The following is a 12771-nucleotide window of genomic DNA, read 5'->3' on the forward strand; positions in this document are numbered from 1 at the left end:
ATGTCACATACCGAGCCACAGCCATACAGTTATCAGCCACAAACTGTATATCCATGTTAGCATTCCACATGGACAAAATTACTGGGTTGTAGTCGTTGATGTACTTGGACTCTTCGTTCCTTTTCAAATTGTATGTGTTTTTAGGTGATTTCTTCATCACATTATGTCGCAGCGAAGACATCAAACTGTTTACTCTTCCTTTAGAAATCGCCGATCGTGGAAAGCCGAAACGACATTTGGTGTAGAACTTGTCCTTGTTTCTGAATTTACGACGACAGTACTTTCCACAACAATGGCTTTGGAAAAGTAGAACTTGTTCTCTTAGGCTTTTCTTCTCCTTTGCGTTTGGAACAGCACACGTAGAATACTGTTGTATGAAACTCATCACTAAGTCTTCTGGATCTGTTCCAAATTTAGGTGCATCCTTGATCCACAGCAGCATATGTATATGAGGAGCACCTCTTGCTTGGTACTCCTTTCTCCAGAAGAAATCCAACACCTCTCCAAGAGGTGGATTCTTCTTATTCATGATGAAAGACATCATAGCTTCAAATCTATAATTGAAGTACCTGCATACATTCACTGGATCCAAAGAGCACAGTTCTCCGGGTGTCTTGAATTCGATATTTTCAATGTTTCCATTTGCCTCTCGTAGAAATTCAAGTAAGTCTTCCCAGCCATACTCGGCACAGCTCAGAGTGAGGAACGATGTGGGAGTTCCTAAGTTCCTCAGCATACATTTTAAATCACCATGACGACGGTACCAGTACTCATTAGTACCACGCTGACACGCCATGAGATTAATCAGGTGACAATCCAAAATACTGTCTTGGACATTGACTTTATCCATAAAGTCACTTGCCGAGATGTTTTGCATCTGTATACCACTTTTCAAGATGTGGTTCACTGCATATGACAGTCCAGACAGATCGCTTTCAAACAGGAGATGAAATAAATAGGGAATGCATTGTCGAAACCTAGCATCTTCTGCATACAATCGTAAAGTCCGGTATTCAGAAGCAGGAATTTGATGAGGTCGCTCATCATATCTTCCTCCTTGACCTGTTGGAAATAGCTGTGGGAAACACCGAGCTTCCAAACTTTCCTCCCAAACACTAATGGGACTCCCTTTGGCTTGTTTCATTTGAAACAACTCAATAGCATTCCCCATGACTTCCTTGGAATGCAAAGGATGAACACTATAATGTTCATATATTTCTTCACTTTTAGAGGGTTCTACTTTCTCAATTTGACCAGCACACAAATCGCTATCCTCTTCCTCACTTACTTCCTCTTCTGCAACATATACATTCTTATAGTACTTATTATTTTTTTTCAAATACAATGTTGCCTTTTTGACTTTCCTAACATCCACTAAATCTTGCCATATTTTCTTATTCTTTGTCGGAACCCCATTAACTAAGATAACCAGAGGTTCCTCTTCCACTTTTTCTACTCCAATTGTGTTAATGTTTTTCTTCAAATCTAGAGGCAAATAAACAACTCTTCCCTTTAATCCTCTCTGTAAATCTGATGGAGGCAATTTCCTTGTCTTTGGCTCCATTCTTACAATAGCCTGAAAGGGATGGATACTTTGAATCAAAATAGATTCATAAGTATTTAAATCCTTCAATTCAGAAGGAATCTCAACCAATTCCAGATTATTATGAACCGCTCTAGCAGGCTTCTGGTTTTGATTTAATTTGTTACAACAATAAGTACACACACGTTGATCCGATCCCAAATCAAAACAATTTTCTACCATCAAGTATGTTGCGAAATCCTTCCATTCACTATTATTTTCCCTTTCACTTTTTGCATATAAATCCACTAACTTAGTCTGATTCTTATAATAAGTGCGTCGACAACACACACAAGTGAAATTAGGCCTCTCACTTGATTTCACCTGAAACGAGGCAATTTCCTTCTGAAAATTATCTGTACTGGAAACCTGTACACTATCTTCCACATTACCCTCTTCTTCTGGGTCAATTTCAACATTCTCCTCTTTACTTCCAAAGTAACAAAACTCAATTTCTTCACAAATATTTTTCACATCTATTTCAGAACCATGCAAAAGAGCAGCGCATAATTGTTTAAGCATAATTGCTGGACTCTTAGCATAATACAACATTCTAACTAATTTCCTCACTTTATTATGATGCACTGCTAGCATCCTGAAATGATGAAAAACACTCTGACATACTCTCCTGGAAAGACAAGCCAGTGAATGACCATGCAAACCTGTCACTTCTCTCACTCTGCAAGGATCTAATTCTTGCAACAACATCATTTTCTGCTTCAAACTTTTCTTATTAAATGTCCGTACAAAATCACAAAGCAAATTGATGGAATCCTGTCCTACACTGCAAATACTACTACACTTCCAGGTGTACACAGGACCCTTAGGACGTCTTCCTAAAACCTCATTACCTAACACCTCTTCTGTCTCTGTTGTCACAAGTTTTTCTTTTTCAACTGGACAACCATCTTTCACCTCATAAGCTCGACCACTGGTGTCAACTGCATGCACCAAATCATTATCCTGGAAATAACTCTCCTCATTAAAAAATGCCTCACAACTTGAACTATGCATCCATTCTCCGGAAAAAACTTCACAAAAATTACTACGATTAACTATTCTCTTCCATCTACTATTTCTTTTGAAATCATAAATTGCCTTGTTTAGCTTCCTAATTCTATTGATTATCAAAATAAATAACTTTCGTTTAATTTCAAATGCCTGATCAATAACTTTCTCAACTTTTTTTTTTCTCTTATAAAAAACCACTTTCTGTTGACCTTTCTTAATATTTTTTAACAAATTGCCAATTATCCTGTTGCGGAACATTCGTTTACGAATGTCCCTAAACTGTTGTTTCCTTCTACTATCATGCACAGAGTTATCTCTTGCTCTAGCAGTAACATTTTTGATTGGCCTTTCCTTTCCGTTTAAATTGCTTCTCTTTTTCTGGACTAAAACATTTTCTGTAGTACTACTTTTTTTTTACAAATGTTTCTTATGAATGATTTCGTGGTCTTACCCGGTGCTTTCTTGGTGACTTGACGATTTTTTATTGTAGAGGACTGCTGCAATAATTGATGAACCTGCTGTCTTTGACGTTTTGTAGCCTTTCTGATTCTATCCTTAGACGGCATTCTCAAAATTTGAAATGATCTGCAGTTGAATCTGTGGTAAAATATAATAAAAAATGTTATTAACCACTATTACCAAACAGTAAATCAATAACAGTCATCAAAAACTTAACACACTACTTGTCATTTTTACATAGAATAATTTTTAGTGCTTTGGCAAATTTAGAATACACAAATAGCAGAAAAGAAATGGAATGCTTCTACATTTTACCTGTGCTATTTTATATGTGAATCTGATCTAATTTTATGAGCATATTTTAATATTTTATTGAAGACACTACACATAACCTGTTTTTGAAGGTGTGTTTAATTTTAAATGAAACGGTTTACATTTTTACTTTTCATTTATTGTAAATTTTAAAAATAAATGTTTATAGTTCCATAGGCTCAAGCAGGTCAGCTTCCCACCCTATGTCATACAATTCTGACAAATCGGCATCCTCATCATGTTCTTCATCATCCTCAGGATTTAAATCATCCAAGGGATCTACTTCCACTGACGTTTCAATGACAAGTTCAATGATAAGATCGAGATCAACTGATTGCTCATTATCACTCATGCTTGATGTTGTCGTTATCTTTAAAAAAAGAGAACAACAATGAGATGTTGGGGAGAGGAGCTTGGCGGGCATCCGTGATGGCCGCGTGAGCACAGCGCTCTCCGGACCCCCGCCACTCCCGCCATGATATCCTGAACATATCCTGATTTCTCACAAGGATTAATGGAGAGGAACCTGGGCTGATCTTAATGTTGTTTTCGGATTTTGAATCGGTCAAGGGGCACCGAAGCTACAGAGACTCAAACTTTCGGGGCCCGCCTTGGTGGCGCGCCCGGGCCTTGGTGAGGCTCTGTTGCCGTGTCTGAGTTGAACAACAGCGGCAGGGGGACTCGACTTGTGGGTCCCCCTCTTAACTTTCGGTTTCGATTCTGACTCAGGCTGCGTCTTCCAACGGAGGTGTCTGGCCGGTACTGAGTCCAGCGGCACGAGATTGCAGTTGAGCCTTTTGTGTGCTTCGTGTCCCTCCGGGCCGGTTCACACCTCGACTTGCCCTCGCTGCTGACTTCTAGCTCCGGTGCCCTGTCTTCCTGCGGCCATTTTCACCAGGTCGCATGGGTCCCGTGGGGACGCGGTCTCCGATATGACTGGCAGGGGGGACCAAGAGCGGCGGAAGACCAAGACGCCCCTTCGCGGGGGCCCGGTCCAGTCTAATATCATGGACCGGTACACACAGTCGAAGGTGTCCCACGGTGCCGCCTTGCCTGGCCCGAGTGCAGTGGGGCATCCTTCGGAGGCTTCGGCGGAGCCGTCCCTGCTGGACATCATGGGCGCCATCTCGGGCATGAGAGAAACCATCGGCCAACAGTATGAAGCTCTGGCCCACAAAATTGATACTGTGGCTATTGATGTGAACCTGATTCGGGCCGACTTATCTAAAACCAATGAGAAGGTGAAGTCATTGGACCTCAAGTCATCTAGCCTCACGGCCGACGTCTCTGAGATACAGACGGAGATCGGCAACCTCAGAAAGGTGAACGATTTCATGACTCAGCGCTTGGAGGATTTTGAAAACAGGGCACGGCGTTGTAATGTACGTGTTATTGGTGTCCCGGAAAATCCTGATCCGCACTCTGTTGATCTCCTGGTTGAGGACTTGATACAAAACTACCTTTCTCCATCCGGATTGAGCAAATTCTTTGCGGTGGAACGTGCCCATCGTGTTCCCGGTGGCCAGGGCAAGCCGGGCGCCCCGCCGAGGCCCATTGTCGCAAAACTTTTTTATTATAGGGACTGAGACGCTATCCTGCAGGCCTCAAGAGCTAAGGGCCCGGTGGCCTTCGAAAATGCCACGGTGAACTTCTATCTGGACTTCTCACAGCTGGTGCAGAGGCAGCGCATGGGCTTCCGTGGAGTCAAGAAGCGTCTTCGGGACCTGGGTCTGCGATATGCCATGCTTTTTCCCACCAGGCTGCGAGTGGAGTACAATGAACGGACCCTTTTCTTTGATCGACCTGTTTCGGTAAATGACTGGCTGGACTCTTTGCCGGACCGGCCTAATTTCGCTGATCCCACCGAGCACCCGGGTGGTGCCGAGGGGGGCGTGGAGAGTTGAACTTGTTATCTGGGCCCCGGTGTCCGTATCATGTAATTTCTTCCTGGGTTCTGTACATGAGTGATCTGTTTTCTGAGTACTATTTTCTCCCCTTATTTCTGTCGGGGTGGCAGGTGGGACAGGGCCTTTTCCTCCTCCGGGGTCTTTTTGTAGAATGGGGGTTTTCGGGCGACAGGCACACTGCATGTTGGGGTGGCTTTTTTGTCTACTGCAGGGGTGCAGGGTGGGGGGTGTTTCCTTGGGTGTTGGGGGGGGGGTTGTTGGGGCGTTTGTAGTTTGTGTTTTGTTTTTTCAAGGCAATTCTATTTTGCTAATTGTACTTTCAGTGTCATGCTCATTGGGGGGTGGTTTCTGCATTACTTCGTGGGATGGGGGTAGCGGGTTGAGGTTTATTTCATGGAATGTCAATGGTCTAGGGGATCGTATAAAGCGGGGGGTGGTGTTGCGATGCCTGCGACGTTTGTCTCCCGATATTGTCTTTCTGCAGGAGACACACCTAGTGGGCAGTACTTGTCGCGCGATGAATAGGTGGGGCTATCGTCTTGTTGCGCACTCAGGGTTTACCACCGGTTCTAGGGGGGTGGGCATCCTTGTCCGGGCTTCTCTTCCCCTTGCGATAGATGATGTGATCCTCGATGATCGGGGGCGTTACGCCGTCCTCGTGGGACGGTATGAGGGCAAGACCATTTCCCTGTTCACCGTCTATGTGCCCCCTGGCCTGCAGACCTCTACCTTCTCTGATTTGGGCCGAGTTTTGTTGGGACTCCCGATGGTGCTCTTTTCATGGCTGGTGACTTTAATTCTGTTCTCTCTGGTCTGAGTGATCGTTACCCCCCCAGGGACACCCCTTCGACCCATTTATGGCTGGGTGGCTTTTTGGATACCTTTGGCTTGGTGGACTGCTGGAGACTTATGCACCCCACTCAACTTCAGTATACTTTCCACTCTGGGGCCCATGGGAGTTTGTCTAGATTAGATTACTTCCTCATGCCGGCTGAACAGTCGTCGGCTGTCCGTGAGATTAGACACCTCCCCCGGGGCATCTCGGACCATTCTCCGCTCTGGCTCTGTTTTGATGTTGGGGTGGAGGCGGCGGGCCGGGTAGCTCCTATCAACCCTTGGTACCTGACCTCCCCTGAGACCCGTGGTCAATTGATTAAGGCCCTGGACAATTACTTTCTGGAAAACGAGGGGTCTGTCTCTTCTGCGGTGTCCCTATGGGAGGCTTTTAAGACTGTAATTCGTGGGCAGGCCCTGTCCCTTATTGCTGAAAGCAAAAAGGCAAGGAATCGGGAGGTGGTGGATCTTGAGATGGAAATACTTGAGATGGAGGCTGACCTGGAATCGGGTGTCACTCGTGCCAAACTCCATGCCCTGGGTCTGAAGCAATTTGCCTATAAGTCTCTGGTCACAGATGCGGCCAAACTGATGTTTAGGGAGCAACAGGGTCGTCTGTATGATGTTGGGGACAAAGCGGGTAAGTTGCTTGCCTGGTTGGACAAAAAAGAGAGGGCGAATCGAGTGGTGCCTGTGATTCAGACTTTGAATGGTGTGCGGGTAACGGACCCGGTTGGAATCGTGGAATGTTTTGTGGACTATTTTCGTGCGGTTTACTCCCCTGTGTCGGTAAAGGATGAAGACGACTCTCGCCTCTTGCTGCGCGACATAGCTTTGCCCTGCCTCTCCGACTTGGAGCGGTCCTCCATGGAGGCCCCGTTCTCTACGGACGAAATCGCGACTGCTATTCGCTCTCTCCGTTCGGGCAAGGCTTTGGGCCCAAAGGGTTTGCCAATCGAGTTATACAAACTGCGCCCTGATCGGATTGCGCCCTATCTTCGGACGATGTTTTCGGAGTCCCGTGAGCGGGGTGCTCTCCCTTATGACCAGCGTCTGGCCACGATTGTGCTAATTCCTAAAGATGGTAAGCCCCGGGATCTTTGTTCGTCATATAGACCCATCTCCCTGTTGAATGTTGAGCCTAAGGTTCTTGCCAAGGTCCTGGCTACTCGCCTCCTAACGGTCATTAGTGACTTGATTCATCCGGACCAATCCGGATTTATCCCGCACCGTAACACAGCTCTTAATCTGCGTCGCCTTCATGGAGCCATCGCGAGGGCGGGGCTTCTGACGGAGCCGGCCATTTTGGCTTCGTTGGATGCCTCGATGGCCTTCGACACGATAGAGTGGCCCTACCTTTGGGCGGCTCTTGAGAAGTTTGATTTGGCCCGGGGTTCATCGGGTGGGTGAAGATGCTGTATACCGACCCCCTGGCACAGGTCGTGGTGAACGGTCGTGTGTCGGCTCCCTTTCCCCTTGGTAGGGGGACCAGACAGGGGTGCCCCTTGTCTCCACTACTTTTTGCTCTCGCGTTGGAGCCGCTAGCTGCATGGATTCGTGGGAACCTTCTCTCAGGGGTATACGTTGGTCCCCAGACTTTGAGGACCGTGTTTCGCTTTATGCGGACGACATTCTTCTTTATCTTACTTCCCCGCGTAAATCTTTGAATGTCCTGTTTGACGTTCTCGCCTCGTTTGGTATGAATTCTGGTTTGGTTATAAACTGGGCTAAATCCTGCGTCTATGCTATTTCGGGCGATCTGCCCCCGTTGCCGAATAGATTTCCCATCCAGGTTGTTCAGTCCGGTTTCAAATACTTGGGGGTTTTTATTACATTGGATTCGTCGCTCCGATTTGAACGTAATCTCCTTCCCCCGCTTCATAGATTGAGGCTGGACGTGGCTCGCTGGCGTAAATTACCCTTGTCGCCGCTGGGCAGGGCCGCCCTTTTCAAGATGATGTCCTTGCCGCGATTCCTTTACGCGCTCCAGAATTGCTTTGACGATATCCCCGCTACTTATTTCCGAGAGGTCGAGAGTCTACAAAGGCAACTGATTTGGGACGGGCGCCCACGTATTGCGCTTGCGAAGCTCACCATCCCTTGGTATGACGGGGGCATAGCGCTTCCTGATATCAGAAGATATTATTGGGCTACGCAACTGTCTGCCATTAACCATTCGATGTATTCCCCGGGTCCGGCTCCGGCCTTTGAAATGGACAGACTCCAGCTACCGGGTGGTGACTTTAATAGAGCGCTTTACTCTAGGTCGGCTGGGCGCCATCTTACGGGACCGACTAGGATCGCGGTTCGTGTGTGGCGCGCGGCGAATGTGAGCTTAGGGTGGGATGAACGAGTGCCGCTGGCTACTCCGCTTTTCGCGTCTGAGCTTTTGGGATGTCTTTGGACAACGAAGGGGTTTGACCGCTGGGACATGATTGGAATCTGTAGAGTGGGTGACGTGTGTGCGAATGGAACGGTGAAGTCCTTCGAGGCCCTTCGGAATGATTATGACCTGAGTGAAAGGGAATTTTTTCGATATTTACAAGTCCGTCATGCCCTCACTTCTGTTCTGACTTCCGGTACCGCTGTCCCCGAGTCCTCCCCCCTCGAAGATCGTATCCTGGATGGTCATATCCCTGATAGCACTATCTCCTTGATTTATAAGAAGCTCATTCACAACCGCACGGACTTGCTCGTTCGACTTCGGGAGGCATGGGTCAGCGACGGGCTGGAATTGGATGATGAGGATTGGCAATTGGCACTGTCTTCTCCGAAAGAGGTCGCCATTCCGGCCCGTCTCCGTCTGGTTCAGCTCAAGATCCTCCACCGGGTGTATGTTACTGGTCCTCGTTTGGTTGTGATTGGTTTTTCCCAGGATGGCCTCTGCAAGCGTGGGTGTGGGATTAGTGCCACGTTTCTTCACATTCTTTGGGAGTGTCCGAGGGTGGCTGCCTATTGGACGGGAGTGCTTGCGGTGATGGCTGCTGTGACTGGAATTGCCCTGGTGCCGGAGGCAAGGAGATGTTTGTTGAATGTTTGGGAACCTACCGATTGTTCGGTGGCCCAAACCAGGTGGGCGACCCTGGGGTATATGGTTGCAAAGCGGGACATAGCGCAACTTTGGGGCTCGCACAGGCCCCCCACTGCCTCAGTGTGGGAAGAAAACATGGACTGGTCTATGTTCCGCGAAAAGACTGTCTACACAGCCAGGGGCAGACCTAGGGCATGGACGAAGATCTGGTGTCAGTGGAATGCCTATCGCGGGGATATCTGTGCTCCTCCCCTGGTGGAGACCCCTGATGTTCCCTTGTCACCCTAGGTTGGCGTTCTTGAATTTTCGTATACTGTCCTTTGGTCTGATATATTTGTGCTCCACCCCCGGTGGGGCCCCTGATATTCCCTTGTCACCCTAGGTTGGCGTTCCTGAACTTTCGTATACTGTCCTTTGGTTTGATTGACCTCCCCGCTGTCCCCCCCGCCTTGACTTAGCCTACTGACTGTGACTTTGTATTCCTGCTTAGTGAGGTCTCCCCCCCCCTCCAGGGCTGACTCTCTGTGTATTACTCCTTCGCCTTGTTTTTTTTGTTTTTTGTTTTTGGTGTGCCTTAAAATAAGAAAAATGTCTTATCCTGTTCCATATTGTGGGCGACATATTGTATCCGGATTGTGCCTGACCGCCGGAGTGGCGACCACTGTTTTATACCGAGATATGCTCCGATCTTAGCGGCCAGCCCGTGCGGTTGTAGGCCCATCTCTGTAAACATGCTTTTGTTGCTCAATAAAAGTTTTTAACCCAAAAAAATAAAAAAAAACAATGAGATGTTGCAGAGTAAGGCACAAATCTCAGAGACTATAATAGTAAAATTGTTTAACAAGAGTAACATTTTGCAGCTATTATTTAGCCATGTCCAGCGATGCTGAAGAGGTGAGGCCTATGTCCAAGTTTTCAGTAAACAGGACTCATCTCTTCTTAACCTTGGATAAACCTCACCGACTCTGTGTCCCCTGCACATACTTAAATGTAAAGGGGCAGATTTATGTTAACTGGCACATCCCCAGGGATGCACCAGTTAACGTGCACCGCTGCTCTGCCACCCATGGTGTGCCGCATTTACAATGTGGAGCACCATTGAGTAAAAACAGCACAGATGCGTCACGCACCTGTGTCGCAAAAGCAGCACATTGCACGAATCACATCGTAAACACAACATGTCTACTGCAATGCACAGGAGGAAGCCACACATTGCATGGTGCTTCACTCCTTATGCCTGTTTCAAACATACCATAAGGATTTGATTCAGCAATGCTATAAAGCTGACTCAGTGAAATCTTCTAAATTTCACTGTGTTAGTTTTACAGGGCTTTCATGCAAATGAATGCCCACCCTGCAACAAAACACCTATATGAAACCTGACGCAGGTTTCATGTGGCACAGGACTTTACAGCATGACACATCTGCCTAGATGCATCAAGTTGTAAATATGTCGCCACATAGCAAATCTTTTGCACCGCCGCTGCATCACAAAAGTGACGCACAGTGACGCAAAAGAGTCATACACCTATCATAAATCTGTCCCTAACATTTTAAATGATTGATTCAGGATGACGAGAAGGTGTGGCCTATCCAGAGGTTTGTTTAAGGTGAGGCCTACTCAGGGTTGCAGATGAAATTTACGCTTGTTGAAGAGTACAGAGGAGATAATACATGTGAAAGCCTACCAATGAAGTAAGTCATATCCACTTCACTCTTGAACAAAGGCCAGACCTTTTCTGTGTCCGTGCACAGACCTAAACCTCATCTGCACAATGTCATTCCTAAACTTAGGAAACACAGGTGATGTAATTGAAAAATGTGGAGTTTCTTTTCCTCATTTCACAATCACATCACCTGTGTTTCCTTTGCTTAGGTATCTCATAGTGCAGATGGACTCTAGCATATCAAAGAGTACACATAAGTTGAGCAGTGTATACAACAATTTTGACATTTACAGAAGATTCAGCTTCTTATCTTGTTGGAGATGAAATGAGGCCTGTCTTGCAACATGGTGCATCTTTTGCATCACTGCTGCATCGGTTTCATGTGGCACGGGACTTTACAGCATGACACATCTGCCTAGATGCATCAAGTTGTAAATATGTCGCCACATAGCAAATCTTTTGCACCGCCGCTGCGTCACAAAAGTGACGCACAGTGACGCAAAAGAGGCATACACCTATCATAAATCTGTCCCTAACATTTTAAATGATTGATTCAGGATGACGATAAGGTGTGGCCTATCCAGAGGTTTGTTTGAGGTGAGGCCTACTCAGGGTTGCAGATGAAATTTACGCTTGTTGAAGAGTACAGAGGAGATAATACATGTGAAAGCCTACCAATGAAGTAAGTCATGTCCACTTCACTCTTGAACAAAGGCCAGACCTCTTCTGTGTCCGTGGACAGACCTAAACCTCATCTGCACAATGTCATTCGTAAACTTAGGAAACACAGGTGATGTAATTGAAAAATGTGGAGTTTCTTTTCCTCATTTCACAATCACATCACCTGTGTTTCCTTTGCTTAGGTATCTCATAGTGCAGATGGACTCTAGCATATCAAAGAGTACACAGAAGTTGAGCAGTGTATACAACAATTTTGACATTTACAGAAGATTCAGCTTCTTATCTTGTTGGAGATTAAATGAGGCCTGTCTTGCAACATGGTGCATGTTTTGCATCACTGCTGCATCGGTTTCATGTGGCACGGGACTTTACAGCATGACACATCTGCCTAGATGCATCAAGTTGTAAATATGTCGCCACATAGCAAATCTTTTGCACCGCCGCTGCGTCACAAAAATGACGCACAGTGACGCAAAAGAGGCATACACCTATCATAAATCTGTCCCTAACATTTTAAATGATTGATTCAGGATGACGATAAGGGGTGGCCTATCCAGAGGTTTGTTTAAGGTGAGGCCTACTCAGGGTTGCAGATGAAATTTACGCTTGTTGAAGAGTACAGAGGAGATAATACATGTGAAGGCCTACCAATGAAGTAAGTCATGTCCACTTCACTCGTGAACAAAGGCCAGACCTCTTCTGTGTCCGTGGACAGGCCTAAACCTCATCTGCACAATGTCATTCGTAAACTTAGGAAACACAGGTAATGTAATTGAAAAATGTGGAGTTTCTTTTCCTCATTTCACAATCACATCACCTGTGTTTCCTTTGCTTAGGTATCTCATAGTGCAGATGGACTCTAGCATATCAAAGAGTACACAGAAGTTGAGCAGTGTATACAACAATTTTGACATTTACAGAAGATTCAGCTTCTTATCTTGTTGGAGATGAAATGAGGCCTGTCTTGCAACATGGTGCATGTTTTGCATCACTGCTGCATCGGTTTCATGTGGCACGGGACTTTACAGCATGACACATCTGCCTAGATGCATCAAGTTGTAAATATGTCGCCACATAGCAAATCTTTTGCACCGCCGCTGCGTCACAAAAATGACGCACAGTGACGCAAAAGAGGCATACACCTATCATAAATCTGTCCCTAACATTTTAAATGATTGATTCAGGATGACGATAAGGTGTGGCCTATCCAGAGGTTTGTTTAAGGTGAGGCCTACTCAGGGTTGCAGATGAAATTTACGCTTGTTGAAGAGTACAGAGGAGATAATA

The sequence above is a fragment of the Lissotriton helveticus genome, chromosome 7 (assembly GCF_964261635.1).
Source record: "Lissotriton helveticus chromosome 7, aLisHel1.1, whole genome shotgun sequence".
Taxonomy (NCBI): Eukaryota; Metazoa; Chordata; class Amphibia; order Caudata; family Salamandridae; genus Lissotriton; species Lissotriton helveticus.